Consider the following 23,700-nt stretch of genomic DNA (forward strand, 5'->3'; position numbering starts at 1 on the left):
ATCAAGCGTTACATTCTCTTTGATGTGGTGGCATTGATTGGAAACATGAGTCGGTGGTCTTATTGGGAGAAAATGAGATTGCGTTGAGTTTCCAACTATTGCTGGTTAAAACATTTATTGGTTTGTAAGTTTAAAGGGGGTTATTTTAAGGATTGTTGCCTTCTGTGATGAGTACTATTATTGAATGATCGTTGCATTGGGAGTTGATGAGGCTGGGCTTTGTACATTAAATTAACTATTCCTTATATGTGGAACTGGCAGCATTGCTGGGCACTCTTCCTGATATATTGTGAGGTTCTCTTAGCACGGGTATAAACTGAAGGTCCAATAGAAGTTATCATATTCTTAGCGAAGGTGAATGCTACCTTAGTGATGCCACCTGGCAACAAAACTGGATGTGTCTGGAGTAGTGCACATATTTTCAGAGTCAGAAAGGTGACATTAAAATTTATAGAGTCCTTATAGGGTAACAAATGTTGCATGCAGTATTATAGCTATATATACAGTAGATGATCTTAAAGGGATACTGTAGGGGGTCAGGGGAAAATGAGTTGAACTTACCTGGGACTTCTAACGGTCCCCCGCAGACATCCTGTGCCCGCGCAGCCACTCACCGATGCTCTGGCCCCGCCTCCGGTTCACTTCTGGAATTTCAGACTTTAAAGTCTGAAAACCACTGCGCCTGCGTTGCCGTGTCCTCGCTTCCCCTGATGTCATCAAGAGCGCACAGCGCAGGCCCAGTATGGTCTGTGTCTGCGCAGTACACTCCTGGTGACATCAGCGGGAGCGAGGACACGGGCGTCCAGGCGCAGTGGTTTTCTGACTTTAAAGTCAGAAATTCCAGAAGTGAACTGGAGGTGGGGCCGGATCATCGGTGAGTGGCTGCGTCAACACAGGATGTCTTCGGGGGACCATTAGAAGCCCCAGGTACGTTCAGCTCATTTTCCCCCGACCCCCCCCCCCTACAGTATCCCTTTAAGATATGGACAGCCTTTGCTAAATATAATTGTAAAACAACCTGGCTTCTGCTATCCCATTAGAAGTTTGAGCTTCAGCTGTTGGAGGATACACATGGGAGATTGGTTTTGATGAGTTATTTCATGATCTGTGGTGTCAGAATCACTGTGACCTTGAACAACTCAAGAATGGGCATTATCTTAGCAGGTTGGTGATTTTTTCATTCTCCCAACATGATGTCATAGTCAGTCAACCCTGTATGATCAAATTCCATTTCAGGTTCAATTTGGTATGATATGATGTGCTATAATGCTTCCTTTTATATTAAATTTAGGGCAGTCCACGTGCCAGGCATGGATAAAAGTATAGCTGATGCATTGTCTTGTTTTCAACTGAACTGTTTTAAGAGCTGGCACCGGGAGCAGACAGTTTGCTGGTACAAATGCCAAGCAACCCGTGAGACATTGCTTTGACCAGGTGGAAAGTTAAGTGAGACATACAGTGGCACCATCTATTCGGGCAGCTTATTGAAGAGTTTGGTGGCAATGCTTGGGCCCTGAAAATGTGGTAAATGTGCATTGGTAGACAAGGTGCAGAGTTTTCATAGTGTGTTTTTTATTTAATCTCTGAATCTGGTGTTTTGTGTTCTTTGGCGGATTGGGCTTTGGCTGCTCTAATGTTTTTATTTAAACTTAGAAGGTGTAGGGATTTAATAAAGGTTTCTTAGTATATCAAATGGTTAAGGGATTTAGGAGGGCGTTCTGGTCTCTTGATGGAGAGGACTGTGATGTTTGGTTTGCTGCAAGATTTAATAAGCGAGTTCAACATGTTCTGAAGGAATGATTGTGAATGCTGTCTCTTTAAAATAGTTTTTTCACAGGTATTTTATGGAATTTGGGAACTTGTGAGTCAGCACACCAATCTCCTGGGAGGCTCGCAAGCGCTTAGTATAGGGGGCTTGTATGTAACAGTCAAGAATGGATCAAGCAAATATGGGTATCATTTTACATCTGTTCTACATCAAGGCTTATGGATCTTGTTCTGTCCATCTTTATGAGCTTTTAGTGGTTTTATTCCAACAGGCCATGTTGGTGTGCTAGAATGATTCACATTTGTTGTGGTTCTAGTTTATAGCGAGGTTTATAGCAATCTTTAAAGAGACTCCGTAACAAAAACTGCATCCTGTTTTTTATCATCCTACAAGTTCCAAAAGCTTTTCTAATGTGTTCTGGCTAACTGCAGCTCTTTATACTATCACTGTCTCTGTAATAAATCAATGTATCTTTCCCCTGTCAGACTTGTCGGCCTGTGTCTGGAAGGCTGCCAAGTTCTTCAGTGTTGTGGCTCTGCTATGAACTCAACCTTCCAGGCCCCTCTCTGCACACTGCCTGTGTGTTATTTAGATTAGAGCAGCTTCTCTCTTATCTTTTACAAGCTGGATAAATCGTCCTCTGAGCTGGCTGGGCTTTCACATACTGAGGATTTACAAACAAGGGCAAAGCTGTTTGCAGGAAGAAAAGAGCAGCCTGAAACTTCAGTGCATGAGGGAAAGAAACACACAAATGATCTCTTGAGATTCAAAAGGAATGCTGTATACAGCCTGCTTGTGTATGGATGTATTTTTCTATGTGTGGACATACTGTACATCAACCTACTTCCTGTTTTGGTGGCCATTTTGTTTGTTTACAAACAAACTTTTTAAAACTGTTTTTAACCACTTTTAATGCGGCGAGGAGCGGCGAAATTGTGTCAGAGGGTAATAGGAGATGTCCCCTAACGCACTGGTATGTTTACTTTTGAGCGATTTTAACAATACAGATTCTCTTTAAGAGTTCGATTGGTCATGTTTGGGTATTTGATTAGTGACTATGTGTCACATTCTTTTACCATTTGGGCTGCTACTGAGGCTGTGAGATGAGGTCTGATTGAGGAAGTTGTATAGAGGAGTAGTCATTGTGAATTGTAGGTTTTCCCACACTTGGCAGAAAGTTAGGAGGCTGAGGTGGGGCTGTATGTTATTTTGGGATGCTAATATTTATTTTATCTAATAAAATGCCCGAGTGTCAGGTATTGTGCGCATGAGCAGCCAACAGATCGACCACCAGGGACCACTAGTGAGGCGGGAGGTGACTGGTCAGAGCATGCAGGGGCAGCGGGGAAGGCCAGCCAAGTGAACACAAGGAATCCTAGGGTTGCTCGCTCGGATATCGCGGAATTGTAATTTCCGCAATTCCGGCCGGAAATTACGTTTCCGCATCGGAACGCGGAACGCGGAATTTTCCGTTAACCGAAACGGAATTCCGCGGAATTTCCGCGATTCCGGCAGAACGGTATTTTTAAGCCAATCATTGCATTCGGAATGAATGAACCAATCAGGCAACTGCCGGAATTCGGAATTCCGCGGAAATCCGCGAAATTGCTGAACAAATAGGGCTGCTTTAAAAAGATAGACCAATCATACGTTAGCAACCATTTCCTAGCGACCTATCACAACTTATCCCACCCATCTTGTATAAAATAGAGGAGAGGCTGTCCTCCATTTTGTGGGTTTCAGTCTTGTGGAGCAGAGGAGAGAGACAGACCCATATTTTGTTACTGACTGAGTTTGAGATATATACTTTACTGTATAAATAATAAACCAATAGTCTTTTTAAAGACTGTGTGTGAGTGAGCTTAGACTAGAGTGAGGATTAGTGAGTTAGCTGGGTATTTGTGACTGATTGTAGATTGAGTGTGAGAGCTAGATTGTAGTGTAGTGTGTAATATTTGCTGTGAGGAGAATCAGAGAGAGTTAGGCTTAGTTTAGTGTGATAGAGATTCAGGCTTAGGTTAGTGTGATATAGAGAGAGACAGGTTTAGCTTAGAGTGATATATATATATAGAGAGAGAGAGTCAGGTGTAGTGTAGTGTGATAGAGACTTAGAGAGTGTACTTGCTGTAGTGTGAGAGAGGGTCAGGGATAGTTAGCTTACTGTGGTGTGACAGAGTGAGTGTGTGTGTATATATATATATATATATACATATATTTATAATTTTATATATATATATATAAAATTTTTATTTTATCTACTGAGTCCAAAGGCAATGGATCGAAAGCAGCAGGATGCACCTTTCACTCCAAAAAGACAGTGGAGCGATGGTGGATCACGCAAAGCACGTGATCAGGCAGAAGGTGGCAGCAGGAATAGATCCCCTTTGGTACGCAATTTGTTCCCTGTGTTTGGTCGCAGGATAACTATTAATGAGGAACGAGCCAATACTGTCCTGAACTATTTTGAAAAGGAGCCCTGTACCCAGTCTGAGGAATTGTTAGGTAGTCTTGACAGTCACAGCAGCACCAGTTCTCATGTTCCTCGTGAGGCTGCGAAAACCCTGGCGGCAGTTGCTGATTGTGATGTGGTTGCCTCCTCCCAGTGCTCTTCTCCAGAGCTAAATTTAACATTTCAGGATGAGGAGAGGGATTTGCAAAAAGATTTTGATGAGGTATTGTCAGAGACCTTGGGTCCAAGCTCTCAAGAAATAGTGGGTGATGTTTTGACAGAAATGGCCCCCATTTTTTTGTCATGCAGAAAAGCTCCACAAGCTTGTGACACCAGTGGTACTACTCAACTTCTTAATACAACCACTGATTTGCACAGTGTGCAGGTGGAGGGACAAGATGATAATTCTGTGGTTGAAGTAGATGATTGTGAGGCTAATGTTCCTACATGGACGGCATCTCGTGGCCTAGGTGTCAGCAGCAGTAGGCACAATCACCATGGTCAAAGTGATCATCCAGTTGGCCAGCAACTTCCAGCTGTAATTCCTGTTGCAGCCAATTCCAATGCTGGTAAAAAAACAACCAAAAAAACCAGTAGGAGTGCAGAAAGGTCATCCCCGGCATGGCATTTCTTTACAGACCATGCAGAGGACGTTTGCAAGGTGGTCTGTACCATATGCCGCAAAGCGGTAAGCAGAGGCCAAAAGGGCAGCGGGTTTGGCACTTCTGGCATGAGAAGCCATCTGCGCGTCCATCACCACAGTGCATTTCAGTGGGTACAGAATTCTGGGAAGAGTGTGGCTGGAACAGCAGCAACAGCAGGCCCACCCCTTCCTCCTTCCAGCCTTCGGCCTGTCCCTATTCAGCCTGCACCTTCCCAATCCTCTCCGATTCTCTCTGCATGCCAGGCTGGAATAGTGCACCAATCCACCTCATTAGGTTTTCAGCGCCAGCCTTCGGTTCCTGAAATGTTGCAGAGGAAGCGTATGCTCCCTGCAAATGACAAATTTGTTGTAAAAAATAATGGGCTCCTGGCAAAAATGTTGGCCCAACAGCTGCTACCCTACAATTTTGTGGACAGTGCCCCCTTCCGCAAACTTATGAGCAGTGTGGCGCCACAATGGAGGATCCCCAGCCGACATTATTTTGCCAGGAAAGCGATACCTGCCCTACACCAGCAAATGGTGGCGTGTGTAGCCCGGTCAATGGACCATGCGGTGGGTGGAAAGGTCCATTTTACTACAGATGCCTGGAGCAGCAGGCATGGGCAGGGGAAGTATATAACTTATACAGCCCATTGGGTCACTCTACATCGTGCTGGGGATGGTGGAAGATCTTGTCCAGTATCTCAACAGCTTGTGGTGCCACCTCGTGGGGTCAAGGGGAGGCCCGCTCCACTCCCCTCTGCCACCTGTTCTGTGGCAGGCCAGGTAGTTGATGAGCCTCCCATCAAGCAGTTTCGCTCGTATACTGGCATGCAGCACCATCGATGCCAAGCAATGCTGAAGCTGGTATCGATGGAAGAGAAGAGGCAAACAGGATCTGAAATCCTTAGTGCCTTTGAAGATCAGATCCGCCAGTGGTTGGCCCCACGGAAACTTCTTACAGGAATTGTCGTCTCTGACAATGGGTCTAATATGCTGTCTGCTATGCGTCTAGGTGGCTACACCCATCTTCCCTGTTTGGCCCACGTCTTCAATCTTATAGTTAGTAAGTTCTTAGGAACATATGATGGGTTAAAGGACGCTGTTTCAACAGCACGAAAGGTGTCAGCTCACATCCGGCGCTCAGCAACCGCCTCCGCTTCTTTGAAGTTGTTGCAGCGCCGTCATAATCTTCCGCAGCACAGACTCATAAGTGATTGCCCAACGCGGTGGAACTCCACCCTCTACATGTTGCAGAGGTTGTGGGAGCAGCGAATGGCAGTCAGAATCTATCTTTCTGAGACAGCTTCCTCAAATTTGTCACTGGACTACATTACTGGGGACCAGTGGGAGCAAATTGGTCAGGTTTGCCAAGTTTTGCAGCCTTTCGAGCAAGCCACAAAGTTGGTCAGCATGGAGAACTGTAGCATCTCACAAGTACTCCCCCTTATCTTCATGCTTGACAAAATGTTGTTTAACTTGCTTGGACGTGGAGATCAGAGTGCACAGGCAAATTCGGGAGTGTCTGATCATGCTGATGCCCAGGAAGAGGACGTAGGAGAGGCAGAGGTTGAGGAGGAGGAGGAGGAAGAGGCAATTGTACGGGGGTGGGAAGAGATTGATGAGCTGCTGGAGCAGGATGGTGACAGCTGTGATAACAGGCCGGAAGAGGAGATTTCTGGCAGGCACCTCTTTCCTATGGCTGCTCACATGATCCAGTGCTTAAAGAGTGACCCCCGGATAAAGAAATTGAAAGTGAGGCTGGACATGTGGGTGGCCACCATTTTAGATCCCCGCTGTAAAGGGAAATTAAGGCAGTTCCTACCCCCATCCCAGGCAGACAACATGATGCGAAAGATCCATGAAGCCCTTGCTCGCTGGGTTGAAGATGCTTTTCCCGCACCTTCACCCCGGGCCACAGTTTTCACTCCTCTGCAAAGTACTCAGCAAAGTTGTGGTGGTCCCAGCAGTACCAAAAAACCACAAAATTTGCTGAGTATGTTTTATGATTTTTATCAGCCAGAGTCTTCCAATGCTCCATGCAGCAGCACCAGCAGCAATAGTAGTCACCGCCAGCGGCTGGACCGTATGGTGAGTGACTATTTAGGGTCGGCTAGTGCTCCTGATAACATAGAGAGTAATGACCCCATGGAGTACTGGACCAAAAAAATTGACACCTGGCCAGAACTTGCTCAGTATGCGCTGGAGGTACTTGCATGCCCCGCCTCAAGTGTTCTATCTGAGAGAGTGTTTAGTGCGGCAGGTGGCGTGGTCACTGACTACCGGACACGTCTGTCTGCAGAAAATGTGGACAGACTCACATTCATCAAAATGAACGAATCCTGGATTAATGATGATTTTAATGCCCCTCTTATTGATCCTTAAGGAGACCAAATAAAATAAAATTGTTGAAGAAGATGAAAATTATCCCTTACAAACTTGGCGAATATTGTATCTGATTTTTTCCCCCGTGAATTTTACATCAAAAACCTGCAGTCTCAAACCTAATATGATACTTACTACTACTGCTGTGACAAGTCTACTGCCGGACGTTATATCCTTCAACACAGGTCCCTAAGGGGCAAGGGCCTGTCTACTATGCTGCCGTTATCCTGCTGTCTCAAGACTCTAAAACCTAATGATACTTACTACTGCTGTGACAAGTCCATTTCCTGGACGTTATATCCTTCAAACCATGTCTCTAAAGGGCAAGGGCCTGTCTACTCTGCTGCCGTTACCTGCTGTCTCAAGACTCTAAGACCTAATGATACTTACTACTGCTGTGACAAGTCCATTTCCTGGACGTTATATCCTTCAACACAGGTCCCTAAGGGGCAAGGGCCTGTCTACTCTGCTGCCGTTACCTGCTGTCTCAAGACTCTAAGACCTAATGATACTTACTACTGCTGTGACAAGTCCATTTCCTGGACTTTATATCCTTCAACACAGGTCCCTAAGGGGCAAGGGCCTGTCTACTCTGCTGCCGTTACCTGCTGTCTCAAGACTCTAAAACCTAATGATACTTACTACTGCTGTGACAAGTCCATTTCCTGGACGTTATATCCTTCAAACCATGTCTCTAAAGGGCAAGGGCCTGTCTACTCTGCTGCCGTTACCTGCTGTCTCAAGACTCTAAAACCTAATGATACTTACTACTGCTGTGACAAGTCCATTTCCTGGACTTTATATCCTTCAACACAGGTCCCTAAGGGGCAAGGGCCTGTCTACTCTGCTGCCGTTACCTGCTGTCTCAAGCCTCTAAAACCTAATGATACTTACTACTGCTGTGACAAGTCCATTTCCTGGACTTTATATCCTTCAACACAGGTCCCTAAGGGGCAAGGGCCTGTCTACTCTGCTGCCGTTACCTGCTGTCTCAAGACTCTAAGACCTAATGATACTTACTACTGATGTGACAAGTCCATTTCCTGGACTTTATATCCTTCAACACAGGTCCCTAAGGGGCAAGGGCCTGTCTACTCTGCTGCCGTTACCTGCTGTCTCAAGACTCTAAAACCTAATGATACTTACTACTGCTGTGACAAGTCCATTTCCTGGACTTTATATCCTTCAACACAGGTCCCTAAGGGGCAAGGGCCTGTCTACTCTGCTGCCGTTACCTGCTGTCTCAAGACTCTAAGACCTAATGATACTTACTACTGCTGTGACAAGTCCATTTCCTGGACGTTATATCCTTCAACACAGGTCCCTAAGGGGCAAGGGCCTGTCTACTCTGCTGCCGTTACCTGCTGTCTCAAGACTCTAAAACCTAATGATACTTACTACTGCTGTGACAAGTCCATTTCCTGGACTTTATATCCTTCAACACAGGTCCCTAAGGGGCAAGGGCCTGTCTACTCTGCTGCCGTTACCTGCTGTCTCAAGACTCTAAGACCTAATGATACTTACTACTGCTGTGACAAGTCCATTTCCTGGACTTTATATCCTTCAACACAGGTCCCTAAGGGGCAAGGGCCTGTCTACTCTGCTGCCGTTACCTGCTGTCTCAAGACTCTAAAAACTAATGATACTTACTACTGCTGTGACAAGTCCATTTCCTGGACTTTATATCCTTCAACACAGGTCCCTAAGGGGCAAGGGCCTGTCTACTCTGCTGCCGTTACCTGCTGTCTCAAGACTCTAAGACCTAATGATACTTACTACTGCTGTGACAAGTCCATTTCCTGGACGTTATATCCTTCAACACAGGTCCCTAAGGGGCAAGGGCCTGTCTACTCTGCTGCCGTTACCTGCTGTCTCAAGACTCTAAAACCTAATGATACTTACTACTGCTGTGACAAGTCCATTTCCTGGACGTTATATCCTTCAAACCATGTCTCTAAAGGGCAAGGGCCTGTCTACTCTGCTGCCGTTACCTGCTGTCTCAAGACTCTAAAACCTAATGATACTTACTACTGCTGTGACAAGTCCATTTCCTGGACGTTATATCCTTCAACACAGGTCCCTAAGGGGCAAGGGCCTGTCTACTCTGCTGCCGTTACCTGCTGTCTCAAGACTCTAAAACCTAATGATACTTACTACTGCTGTGACAAGTCCATTTCCTGGACGTTATATCCTTCAAACCATGTCTCTAAAGGGCAAGGGCCTGTCTACTCTGCTGCCGTTACCTGCTGTCTCAAGACTCTAAAACCTAATGATACTTACTACTGCTGTGACAAGTCCATTTCCTGGACTTTATATCCTTCAACACAGGTCCCTAAAGGGCAAGGGCCTGTCTACTCTGCTGCCGTTACCTGCTGTCTCAAGACTCTAAAACCTAATGATACTTACTACTGCTGTGACAAGTCCATTTCCTGGACGTTATATCCTTCAACACAGGTCCCTAAGGGGCAAGGGCCTGTCTACTCTGCTGCCGTTACCTGCTGTCTCAAGACTCTAAAAACTAATGATACTTACTACTGCTGTGACAAGTCCATTTCCTGGACTTTATATCCTTCAACACAGGTCCCTAAGGGGCAAGGGCCTGTCTACTCTGCTGCCGTTACCTGCTGTCTCAAGACTCTAAGACCTAATGATACTTACTACTGCTGTGACAAGTCCATTTCCTGGACGTTATATCCTTCAACACAGGTCCCTAAGGGGCAAGGGCCTGTCTACTCTGCTGCCGTTACCTGCTGTCTCAAGACTCTAAAACCTAATGATACTTACTACTGCTGTGACAAGTCCATTTCCTGGACGTTATATCCTTCAACACAGGTCCCTAAGGGGCAAGGGCCTGTCTACTCTGCTGCCGTTACCTGCTGTCTCAAGACTCTAAAACCTAATGATACTTACTACTGCTGTGACAAGTCCATTTCCTGGACGTTATATCCTTCAAACCATGTCTCTAAAGGGCAAGGGCCTGTCTACTCTGCTGCCGTTACCTGCTGTCTCAAGACTCTAAAACCTAATGATACTTACTACTGCTGTGACAAGTCCATTTCCTGGACTTTATATCCTTCAACACAGGTCCCTAAGGGGCAAGGGCCTGTCTACTCTGCTGCCGTTACCTGCTGTCTCAAGACTCTAAAACCTAATGATACTTACTACTGCTGTGACAAGTCCATTTCCTGGACGTTATATCCTTCAAACCATGTCTCTAAAGGGCAAGGGCCTGTCTACTCTGCTGCCGTTACCTGCTGTCTCAAGACTCTAAAACCTAATGATACTTACTACTGCTGTGACAAGTCCATTTCCTGGACTTTATATCCTTCAACACAGGTCCCTAAAGGGCAAGGGCCTGTCTACTCTGCTGCCGTTACCTGCTGTCTCAAGACTCTAAAACCTAATGATACTTACTACTGCTGTGACAAGTCCATTTCCTGGACGTTATATCCTTCAACACAGGTCCCTAAGGGGCAAGGGCCTGTCTACTCTGCTGCCGTTACCTGCTGTCTCAAGACTCTAAGACCTAATGATACTTACTACTGCTGTGACAAGTCCATTTCCTGGACTTTATATCCTTCAACACAGGTCCCTAAGGGGCAAGGGCCTGTCTACTCTGCTGCCGTTACCTGCTGTCTCAAGACTCTAAAACCTAATGATACTTACTACTGCTGTGACAAGTCCATTTCCTGGACTTTATATCCTTCAACACAGGTCCCTAAGGGGCAAGGGCCTGTCTACTCTGCTGCCGTTACCTGCTGTCTCAAGACTCTAAGACCTAATGATACTTACTACTGCTGTGACAAGTCCATTTCCTGGACGTTATATCCTTCAACACAGGTCCCTAAGGGGCAAGGGCCTGTCTACTCTGCTGCCGTTACCTGCTGTCTCAAGACTCTAAAACCTAATGATACTTACTACTGCTGTGACAAGTCCATTTCCTGGACGTTATATCCTTCAACACAGGTCCCTAAGGGGCAAGGGCCTGTCTACTCTGCTGCCGTTACCTGCTGTCTCAAGACTCTAAAACCTAATGATACTTACTACTGCTGTGACAAGTCCATTTCCTGGACGTTATATCCTTCAACACAGGTCCCTAAGGGGCAAGGGCCTGTCTACTCTGCTGCCGTTACCTGCTGTCTCAAGACTCTAAAACCTAATGATACTTACTACTGCTGTGACAAGTCCATTTCCTGGACGTTATATCCTTCAACACAGGTCCCTAAGGGGCAAGGGCCTGTCTACTCTGCTGCCGTTACCTGCTGTCTCAAGACTCTAAAACCTAATGATACTTACTACTGCTGTGACAAGTCCATTTCCTGGACGTTATATCCTTCAAACCATGTCTCTAAAGGGCAAGGGCCTGTCTACTCTGCTGCCGTTACCTGCTGTCTCAAGACTCTAAAACCTAATGATACTTACTACTGCTGTGACAAGTCCATTTCCTGGACTTTATATCCTTCAACACAGGTCCCTAAGGGGCAAGGGCCTGTCTACTCTGCTGCCGTTACCTGCTGTCTCAAGACTCTAAAACCTAATGATACTTACTACTGCTGTGACAAGTCCATTTCCTGGACGTTATATCCTTCAAACCATGTCTCTAAAGGGCAAGGGCCTGTCTACTCTGCTGCCGTTACCTGCTGTCTCAAGACTCTAAAACCTAATGATACTTACTACTGCTGTGACAAGTCCATTTCCTGGACTTTATATCCTTCAACACAGGTCCCTAAGGGGCAAGGGCCTGTCTACTCTGCTGCCGTTACCTGCTGTCTCAAGACTCTAAAACCTAATGATACTTACTACTGCTGTGACAAGTCCATTTCCTGGACTTTATATCCTTCAACACAGGTCCCTAAGGGGCAAGGGCCTGTCTACTCTGCTGCCGTTACCTGCTGTCTCAAGACTCTAAGACCTAATGATACTTACTACTGCTGTGACAAGTCCATTTCCTGGACTTTATATCCTTCAACACAGGTCCCTAAGGGGCAAGGGCCTGTCTACTCTGCTGCCGTTACCTGCTGTCTCAAGACTCTAAAACCTAATGATACTTACTACTGCTGTGACAAGTCCATTTCCTGGACTTTATATCCTTCAACACAGGTCCCTAAGGGGCAAGGGCCTGTCTACTCTGCTGCCGTTACCTGCTGTCTCAAGACTCTAAGACCTAATGATACTTACTACTGCTGTGACAAGTCCATTTCCTGGACGTTATATCCTTCAACACAGGTCCCTAAGGGGCAAGGGCCTGTCTACTCTGCTGCCGTTACCTGCTGTCTCAAGACTCTAAAACCTAATGATACTTACTACTGCTGTGACAAGTCCATTTCCTGGACTTTATATCCTTCAACACAGGTCCCTAAGGGGCAAGGGCCTGTCTACTCTGCTGCCGTTACCTGCTGTCTCAAGACTCTAAGACCTAATGATACTTACTACTGCTGTGACAAGTCCATTTCCTGGACTTTATATCCTTCAACACAGGTCCCTAAGGGGCAAGGGCCTGTCTACTCTGCTGCCGTTACCTGCTGTCTCAAGACTCTAAAAACTAATGATACTTACTACTGCTGTGACAAGTCCATTTCCTGGACTTTATATCCTTCAACACAGGTCCCTAAGGGGCAAGGGCCTGTCTACTCTGCTGCCGTTACCTGCTGTCTCAAGACTCTAAGACCTAATGATACTTACTACTGCTGTGACAAGTCCATTTCCTGGACGTTATATCCTTCAACACAGGTCCCTAAGGGGCAAGGGCCTGTCTACTCTGCTGCCGTTACCTGCTGTCTCAAGACTCTAAAACCTAATGATACTTACTACTGCTGTGACAAGTCCATTTCCTGGACGTTATATCCTTCAACACAGGTCCCTAAGGGGCAAGGGCCTGTCTACTCTGCTGCCGTTACCTGCTGTCTCAAGACTCTAAAACCTAATGATACTTACTACTGCTGTGACAAGTCCATTTCCTGGACGTTATATCCTTCAAACCATGTCTCTAAAGGGCAAGGGCCTGTCTACTCTGCTGCCGTTACCTGCTGTCTCAAGACTCTAAAACCTAATGATACTTACTACTGCTGTGACAAGTCCATTTCCTGGACGTTATATCCTTCAACACAGGTCCCTAAGGGGCAAGGGCCTGTCTACTCTGCTGCCGTTACCTGCTGTCTCAAGACTCTAAAACCTAATGATACTTACTACTGCTGTGACAAGTCCATTTCCTGGACGTTATATCCTTCAAACCATGTCTCTAAAGGGCAAGGGCCTGTCTACTCTGCTGCCGTTACCTGCTGTCTCAAGACTCTAAAACCTAATGATACTTACTACTGCTGTGACAAGTCCATTTCCTGGACTTTATATCCTTCAACACAGGTCCCTAAGGGGCAAGGGCCTGTCTACTCTGCTGCCGTTACCTGCTGTCTCAAGACTCTAAAACCTAATGATACTTACTACTGCTGTGACAAGTCCATTTCCTGGACGTTATATCCTTCAAACCATGTCTCTAAAGGGCAAGGGCCTGTCTACTCTGCTGCCGTTACCTGCTGTCTCAAGACTCTAAAACCTAATGATACTTACTACTGCTGTGACAAGTCCATTTCCTGGACTTTATATCCTTCAACACAGGTCCCTAAGGGGCAAGGGCCTGTCTACTCTGCTGCCATTACCTGCTGTCTCAAGACTCTAAAACCTAATGATACTTACTACTGCTGTGACAAGTCCATTTCCTGGACGTTATATCCTTCAAACCATGTCTGTAAGGGGCAAGAGCCTGTCTACTCTGCTGTCGTTACCTGCTGTCAAGACTCTCAAACCTAATGATACTTACTTCTGCTGCTGTGACAAGTCAACTGCCGGACGTTGTGGTGCATACAACAGACTTAAAAAAATGCCAGGCAGGCAAGAGCATGATGGTTATCATCACCAACTAGTTAGACATACATTGTTCAATACATACAATACAACAAGGACCAGGTTTTTTTAAACTTTTATTGCAATTTGCAATAAGTGGGTTAAACTTTTTTTAAAAAAGGTAAAAAAATTACAAAACATACAACAAAAATAAAACTTTGCTTTCTTACAACACAAAGAATTTGTGATAATTATGTTTGGAGAGACCTACAAAGCATGATGGGATTTCCTATGTTGTTGTTCAGGTTGCCTATCATCTTGGAGGGGTGACCAGGACACAGGACAGTTGGCGCTGTATGTCATACTCCCTGGGCCAGATTTGTCAAAACATTACCGACAGGTTTTTCTTCTACAACTGTTCGAGCAGAGGAACAGTTCTGCATGATAGTAATAAACTTCCCAAAGCCTATGTAATATTGGCAGTTTAGCGTTGGATTTTTAGAGCTACACAACAGTGAAAGAGACACTGAAGCGAATAAAAATATATGATATAATGATTTGGTTGTGTATTATGAATAATTACTAGAAGATTAACAGCAAAGAAAATATTCCCATATTTTTGTTTTTAAGGGACTCCGAGCAGTGTGGAAACTATGGAAAGATGCATATCATGTTAAAGCTCTCTTTCTCTTCTTTCCAATGATATATAAACCACCGCCCTACGCCTTTTAGTTGTCACGATTTTCGCAATTGAAATTGCCGCGGCCTTGATTTCAATTGCGAAAATAGAGAAAACTAAAAGGCGTAGGGTGGTGGTTTATATATCATTGGAAAGGGGAGAAAGAGAGCTTTAAAATGATAGGCATCTTTCCATAGTTTCCGCACTGCTCGGAGTCCCTTGAAGTAATATAGTGTTATTTCTACCATAGCATCATTCTATAATAGGTTCAGATTACACAACACTCATCATTCGAAATTATTGTTTCAGAGCAGTCTGTGAACTAATGTCCTCTCCTCTGGCCGAGAAAAAGTAAATAGTTCAATAACAGTTGACATAATCAAAGTCAGAAAACAGCCCTCTCCACTACGATTTTAAAAGTCGTAGAGCTTAATGGCTTTTTTGCATAGAGATAACAAATGGAGTTTCTTAACTCTTCCTGTACTGGAAACAATTAGACTGATGTATCTGATCTTAATGTTTTATTTCTTAGCTGTACTACACATACAAATCACAATATCATTATTTTTTATTCACTTCAGTGTCTCTTTTAGAAAAGTGCAAATCTATTCAATTACTGCTGCAGGGCCTCTTGCACACTGCAAGTGATTCCGATTCATATTCCGCTTTTTAATCAGTTTTTGCATCCGATTCAGATTCCGATTTGCAGTGTGCAGGGAACAAACTGTAAATCTGAATCTGAATCGGAGGTAAAAACTGATTAAAAAGCGGAATCTGAATCGGAATCACTTGCAGTGTGCAAGAGGCCAAAGAGGTGCTCATTATCAATTCTACAGATAGTGCAGGCTAGATGTGATTTGGGAAGGGCTCCTCCCCCTCACTCAGAGCTTGCTGACATCAGGTGTGTTGGTTACCTCAACAACAGCAATTTTCCTCACACACTGCAGTCCCTGACATTCCTAGCTCCTTCTATTTCTTACAGTTTAAGAAGGAATCTGCAATAGCGATTTCTTAGGATGTCTGAGACAGTTCAGCACGGTTTTCTAAAAACCTAATAATATTTTGTCTCAGACACTCTTGATAAATCTGGCCCCCTGTCACCTCACCAAAAGGATGGCTGCCAATATGAAATAAACCATTTGCCTGCTGTTATAAAACAGGATGGGTAAGAGATTACAGTGCACATGTGTGTAATCTATGTCAGTACAAATACAACTGCTCTGTGATGGCCTCAGAGGTTGTCTAAGAGCATATCGGTAGCAACTGCACCGTGAAGTCAAAAGAACATACCAGACAGGTCAGGGATAAAGTTGTTGAGAAATGTAAAGCATGCTTAGGCTACAAAAAGATTTCCAAAGCATTGAACATCCCACGGAGCACTGTTCAATGAATCATTCAGAAATGGAAGTAGTATGGCACAACTCTAAACCTACCAAGACAAGGCCATCCACCTAAACTCACAGGCCGAACAAGGAGAGTGCTGATCAGAAATGCAGTCAAGAGGGCCAGGGAGACTATTGACGAGCTGCAGAGATCTACAACTCAGGTGGGAGACTCTGTCCATAGGACAACTATTTTTCATGCGCTGCACAAAGTTGGCCTTTATGGAAAAGTGACAAGAAGGAAGGCATTGTTAAAGTGAACCTCCGGACTAAAAATCGACTCAGCTGCACTGAAAAGGCCTGGTGTTTCTTTAACCGTTTCACAGCATCAGAACTTTGTTGCTCGTATCCAAGCCTCATTTTTAGCTGCACAGAAGAAAACTGCCCGGGCTTTTTTCCATGATGCTGTGCAAAGCATGATGGGATTTCTGATGTTGTTGCTCTCGTTCTGCTGTTTTGGTGCACATTTTTTTTTTCACATTTTGAATTTGACATTTGAAGCCTAGCGTGTGCAGCTGGGAGAGGTTATCAGGACACAGGACAGTTGGAACTGTGTCTCATGCTTCTTGTCACCTCCTTTCAACCAAAAAGATGGCTGCCCCCATGACAAAGATGGCAGCCCCCATGAATTACAAACATTTGCCTGTTATTTTAAAACAGAGTGGGTAAAAAATTATATTAACCATCTATTCTAATTAACATAACTAATGTAACTTAATGACAGTATGTTTGTTTAGGCTGAAGTTCCCCTTTAACAGAAAAGCATAAGAAGTCCCCTTTGCAGTTTGCCACAGCCCACAAGCCATGTGGGGGACACAGCAAACATGTGGAAGAAGGTGCCAAAATGCAAAACGCCATGTGTGGTGGAAAACTAACGCTGCACATCAGGCCGAACACACCATCCCCACTGTCAAATATGGTGGTGGCAGCATCATGCTCGGTGGAGGCATCTCTTCAGCAGGGACAGGAAAGCTGGTTAGAGTTGATGGGAAGATAGATGGAGCCAAATACAGGGCAATCTTGGAAGAAGTCCTCTTGGAGACTGCAAAAAACTTGAGACTGTGGTGGAGGTTCACCTTCCAACAGGAAAAACGGCCATAAACATAAAGCCAGGGCAACAAGCCAACAATGGAATGGTTTTAAACAAAACATATCGAGGTGTTACATCCTCCTTCTCCCGGCAACCTGGGCGAAGTATTCATGGAGCCGTTCTCCCTCCTCCCTGAGGGCCAGAATCCTCTGCCGCTGGTCCTCTATTTGCGCCTCCAGCAGTTCTTGTAGTTGCTGTATCTGCTGCTGAGAAGCAGCTTGTTGCTACTGGAGGCGCACTTCATATTCTGCCCGCTGCTGCTGTACTTCAGATTGCAGAACTGTAACTTGCTGCTCTAGTGCATCAACCCGGGCAGTGAGAAGTTGAGAAGCTGTAAATAACAAGATTTACAAAATTAAAAAATTACACTATACATGGACATTGGACAATAACGTATAATAAAAGTTTATACAGTAGAGTGTGGCCGTATTAGCCATAAAACCAAGGAGTTTGGAAACAGGATGATAGCATTTATTGGCTACATTGGAGAAAAGTAATCATTGGTTCATCAGATTATATAAAGCTTTCCTTGCACTTTTCCCTGACCAACAGTGAAAACACGGCTTACAAACATAGACATTGACTATATTAATGGGTGGCTTCAAAACGGAAATAAATGAGATGTACAAAATAGAAAAAGTTTATACATTGGATCAAATCTGTACAACATGGTTAAAACCAGGACTCTTGTTTACAATTTCGCTTGCTTGTACAATGGGTTTACATGTTGAAAAAAAAAGTTTTTGTTTTATTTTTCCATTAATTTTTTGTGTCATATGCTGTGTTTGACGGTGTTAACTTTTTTTTTTTTTTTTTGCATATGCTGGTTTGAGATGAAAGAATTCTTTTTAGCTTACAATTAATGGTGCATGTGACTAGTAGTTATCAATTTAGCCCAGAGGCAAGGAAAATTGTACTGAGTAACAGTTAATTCATGTAAAAATACATTTATGTTTAGAAGAAAAATTATTCACCTCTGTATGTCAGTGTACATAAAGTGTGTTTTTCATTTTTGGTCAAGAAGCAGTCCGACGAAAGCTGTTTATAAGCCAAAAGTTGACTGTTTACTCATGTCTACGTTTACCAATGATTGGTATCATCCAGATTTAAAATAAAAAAACCTTGTTTTACCAAAATTAAAGAAAGAGTACTGAAATATGACTGCCAAAAGTAGTGTCTTGCAATACAAAAAAGAAACACAAACATTTATTTGAAATTGTTGTGGCTACAATGGATGTGAAATAACTTTAAACTACCATTCCACACATGGATAGTACTGCAGCTTGTCAACATTTCCTCAAGTGATATGTTGCCCCATTATGTACATTTATTTACGGCCTAATTGGAATGAAGCGTCCTTTCAAGTTGTGAAATTAAAGCTTGTGCTTACATTACATTTACGGATGATACATGTGAGGAAACGCGGAAAAGCCACCGCATTTGCCAAGAGCTAGGCGGCTGACTCCGCGTCTTCTGCGACGGTTGCACGCATCTGGTTGTGTGGTGGAACGCGGAAAAGCCCCCGCATGTCCTGACAGCAAAGCAGCTGCTTGCATGCGGCGGCGTGTGCTTGGTGTGGCTGGGTCTGTTAGTGCACCTAGACAGATGGAGAGCTATGCACGCGCGGGCCTGAATGCAGGACCTTTATTCCAGCAGGGGAAGTGTCAGCTGACTCCTGCAGGACTCATGATTAGCTGAATGGTTCGGGCGGGGCAGCAGAGTCCAGCAACTATATATTCTGCTGCTTAGTCAGTTGCTGGTTGCCTGTCGTTGCGATCACTATGTGGTGGCACTCAGACCTTAGTTAGATCCGAAAGTGTCCCGGGACCAGCTGGAGCTGTAATCCTACACTTAGCTTGATTCTGTTGATAGTCTAAAGTACTAGTTTGATTGTGATTATCTGTTATGACTTTCTGCCTGTCCGACTACTCTCCAGATATCTGATTCTGTACCTTGCCTTTCTGATACTCCCTTGCCGAACTCCGCTAGCCCCTGGCTCTGCCTCTGTCTTCTGATCCTGTACTTTGTTTGTCTGTGAGTTGCCGACCTGGCCATCCTGACCCTGAGAACTATCTCTATCGCTAGGAGATAGTTCATGCTCTGTATGTGCTGGGCACCTGCTTCACAGGGCCAGCTCTGCATGTGCTGGGCACCTGCTCCCCAGGGCCAGCTCTGTATTTGCTGGTCACCTGCTCCACAGGGCCAGCTCTGTATTTGCTGCTTCAGGGCCCATCCTGTATTCATTGGGAACCCGCTCCTCAGGTTCCCCAAGCTTGTTACTATTCTTCTGTATTCTGATTTTTTACCTTGTCATTCTGATACCCTGTTGCCGAACCTCGGCTCGCTCTTAGACCATGCATCTGATTCCTGATTCTGTACCCCGATATTTCTGATACCCTGTTGCCATACCCTGCTTGTTTATTAGACTCCGCCACTGCTTTCTGAATATGTACTGTATCTGTCCGTGTGTTACGACCTGGCTTGCCCGACTTCGAGAACTGATCTTACTGTTAGAGGCAGTTCCCAGGTGTGTTAGTGACACCCTCTCCTAGGTGTCACTCACGTTCTGTCCTTCCTACGCTTCGCCTGACTCCTCCCCCGGGAGAGTCCAGGTATTTGGAAGGAATCTATATTGCTGCAGTACTTCATACTGTACGGCACTTGTTTCTAAGGCTTAGTCCTCAGGGTATTACTGTTGCACCAAGCACTCACACTACTATGGTGTTCAGAGGTTAGCGTTATATTGGATTATCGGTGATACTGCAGATCATCAATAATCGGGTATATATCTGTATTCCCAGTGATACTCTAGATCACCGAGAATCAGACCCTCTCTGCTACACCGATCGTGACAATACACTATTTTTATTATGGACATAATCACTGACTGTAAGAAGTATTCTAATTTGGAAGCAGGGGGATGTAGTGGTGTGGTGGGTGGGTTAGTGCTCTTGCTTTGCAACGATTCCAATCCCTTCAACATCGGGATGGAGTTCTTAAAGGACCACTAGCGCACAAAAAAAAGTAGGCATTTAGAATTTGACATAACCGACAGATTTTGGGACAATCCATCTCCTCATAGGGTATTTCAAGGGTTTGCTTTGTTTTGAACATTATTTCCTGAATTGCTGTTTAACTGACAAAATATCAAGATACCAGACGGCCTCCCTAATCACTTGCACACTATTATGTCAGTTAGATTTCGCAACTGTTCAGGAAATGCTGTCGAAAACAAAGAAAGCCATAAAAAAACCCCTTAAAAAGATGGAATGACCCAAAACCTGTCAGCTGTCCCATTTTAACTGCCTACTTTTTTCACGATAGTGGTCCCTTAAGTTTTTCCTTCTGTCTGCATTGTTTTCCCCCTAGCACTCATTCTTCCGCCCACATCCAAAAGATCTACAACTACTATACTAGGCTTGGAATCACCCTGAATAGACCCTAGAGTACGATACGATACATACACTACACAATGTCTCCAAATCAATAAGCTGCATCAAACACTTTTTAAAGGGTGTAATAATGTAACGAACAAGCAAAATCTACTTTTGCATTAAGTACGTTTTTACATATTTATTGAATGTTTTCTAGATGAAACTTTATATACATCCAATCGATAACACTTTTGCGAAATCTAAATTTGATGATACCCATGCGTTACATTATTTATGACACACTGTGTAAACTGTTTGATAAAGGTAGTGGAATTGAGGGCAATATAGACATAGGACTTTTGGATGGATTACATTGTGTGTGCACCTAAAGTGACAGTTAAGTGAAAACAAAATATACTCTGTGCAGCGCAGAGAAAGATGTCGGCGCTATGTAGATAATAAACATTAGCAATAACACATTACTCAAATAACCATTCTCAAAGAACCTCCACAACATCAGTTACTATCGCATTTACTTCATCCCATTAGTTCCCTGGATAACACCAGTTGTAAACAAGATCGATTTTTACAAACATCCATGAAAAGAAAACAAACTGGTCACTGCCCAGAAGAAGCACTAGGAACAACTTATATTACACCTCCTCCCCCCCCCATAAAAAAGTGTTCAATTAGAACCGTAATATAGCTGTGGATACATTCCGTCTTGCATGTTTTTTTTTTCAACCAAAAAATGTTTTACTTACACTCAGCAGCAGTTCCACTGGAACGAGGTTCTGGCCTGCCGGGAGATTCTCGCCTTGGCCTGCGTCTGCGCAGTCGCACAGAGCTAGAGGCTAAGATAAAAAGAAAACATAGTATCATTCCATTTTTTTTTTTTTTAGGACAGAAAAAACATTAATTAAAGTGTTCTGTGCAAAAAATCCATTATGTACTAATCTCCTTAGAGACGTACCACTTTCATCTGACTAATGTTGCAACTTTGTTAAAAAAAACTTACAGGCCACAGAACGGCTCCGGGAGCGCCTTCGCCCACGCTGCCGGCTTCGGGGCCTTTGGCTGGGTCCAGCCTCATCATCTGCAGGGGGGGGGGCAGCAGCAGCAGGATCATCACTGGGGTCCACGACATTGCGGGAAGAGGGAGGAGCAGAGGCTGAACGGGACCGCCTGCGTGCCTGAGACCGATCCACTAAAAAAGAATGTGAGATTGTTTTTAAAATAAAGATGGAAGAAAATAATACCTAAAGTTAAAAAGTGCATTGCTTAACAATAAGGCTGGTTTCACAGTTGGACGTTAAAGTGCCACATTACAGCAGCCTGTAACGCAGCACAACTCACAGCACTGAAAAATCAATGTGCTGTTCACAGTGTCCACGTTGCGTTACATTGTAACGCTGCACGTTCTGGGAAAGTGCAGCATGCTATGCCTTATACTGGTACTTTGCTGCATTGCACTGCTTGCACATGCTCAGTAAGGGGAGAGTCCTTTTGTTCCTAGCCACATGGCTGATTAATATTCACTGCACTTGGAGGAGCCGATAGTGTTGTGCGGATCATGAACGATACGGTTCTTGGATCCAGACCTTTTTTGTGAGTTGAATCATCCGGATCATCACAATGAATGATTTGGTTAACAGTGGATGTCTGGAAGAAACAGGAACTGCAGCTTCTGTTCACATCACAAGCACTGTCTTCATGCTGCATCTCTCCCTTCCCCATTAGCACCCTCAATGTGCCCTCATTCTCCTGCACCTCTCACTCTGCTGCACCCCTGCTTCCTGCTTCCCTAGTAAAATGATTCAAAGATTCGGTTCAAAGATCCGGATCTTTTGAAAGATCAGATTCGATTCATCCAGAATTCTTCCAGTGTACAAGGAAAGAGCCTCATCATAACACGTCTCACTGTGACGTCCAACTTCAACACCACCAGGAAGTTGCGTTAGGGGCACGTTATGCGACCGTAACGTCCCCAAAAGCGCAACGTCTTGTTGTGAAAGAGGCCTAAGAGCAGGGCCGGCCCGCTCATGAGGCAGGGTGAAACATTTGCCTCAGGCAGCATTTCTGGGGGGGCGGCACCCGCCTGTCTATGGGTGCGGGGGCCGCCCGCCGAGCTGGAGGGGTAGCGGGCAGAAAGGGGGTATTTGGCCTAGCGGTGGGGAGGGGGGGTCGGACCCTCGCCTCGGTCCCCCGATCTGCGCTCCCCTCCAGCTTTAAAAAGTGAAGAACCAGCTCTATGATTAAGAGGCAACGGGCGGGGATCACTCACCTTTTCTGCGTTCCATCGTGCGCTCCACTGACGTCACTTCATGCAACGCCGCCCACTGTATTGAAAGTGGACGGCGTTGCAGGAAGTGACGACAGTGAAGCGCACGATGGAACACGGAAAAGGTGAGTGATTCCTGCCCGCTGCCTCTTAATCATAGAGCTGGTAATTCACTTTTTAAAGCTGGAGGGGAGCGCAGATCGGGGGACCTAGGCGAGGGAGGAGGGGGGTCCGACTACCCTCCCCACCGCTAGGCCCAATACCCCCTTCCTGCCCGCTACCCCTCCAGCTCGGCGCCCCCCCCCCCCCCACACCCACGGACGGTGGGGGGGGGGGGGGGGCGATTTTTTCTAATTTTGCCTCATGCGCCAAAAAGTCTAGGGCTGGCCCTGCCTAAGAGCATTAAACCACTGATACACATTATCAAAACCTATAACATAGTTTAACGTCATCTAAACAGTCATATTGAAAACCCCCCCCCAAAAAAAAAAAAAGGAAACATCTTACAATGTTAAGTAAAATTTGAAAGTTTTTAAAACCTTGTTAATCGACGTACATTTTCTGTGCAAAGAGGGGGCGTTATGAATGGAGGAAACAAAACAAAGCATTAAAAAAAAAAAAAAAGCTACCTACAGTTAAAATTTAGTTTCATAATACTGTGAGGGTGTACGGCAAGTGCACGGAATTGGGACTGGGAATCTAGCCAAAGGGTAGAGGGTCGCATGGCTTCCAATCAGTATCAGCACATTGAGGAGACCAATGTACGGGGATAAGTAAGAAATAGGTAAATGCATCTTGCCTGAATCGTTAAG

The 23,700-nt window shown here is 44.9% G+C and overlaps 1 long non-coding RNA gene across 1 annotated transcript in view; it reads left to right on the top strand.

Moving 5' to 3' along the window:
- Positions 1-21,719, top strand: part of LOC137544170 (uncharacterized) — a 29,867-nt gene extending 8,148 nt beyond the window's left edge. The window contains exon 3 of the long non-coding RNA XR_011025757.1: positions 21,628-21,719. This is a non-coding gene — a long non-coding RNA (uncharacterized lncRNA). The remainder of the gene's footprint in view (positions 1-21,627) is intronic.
- The last annotated feature ends 1,981 nt before the right edge of the window (positions 21,720-23,700 follow it).

This window comes from Hyperolius riggenbachi, chromosome 2 (genome assembly GCF_040937935.1).
Source record: "Hyperolius riggenbachi isolate aHypRig1 chromosome 2, aHypRig1.pri, whole genome shotgun sequence".
NCBI lineage: Eukaryota > Metazoa > Chordata > Amphibia > Anura > Hyperoliidae > Hyperolius > Hyperolius riggenbachi.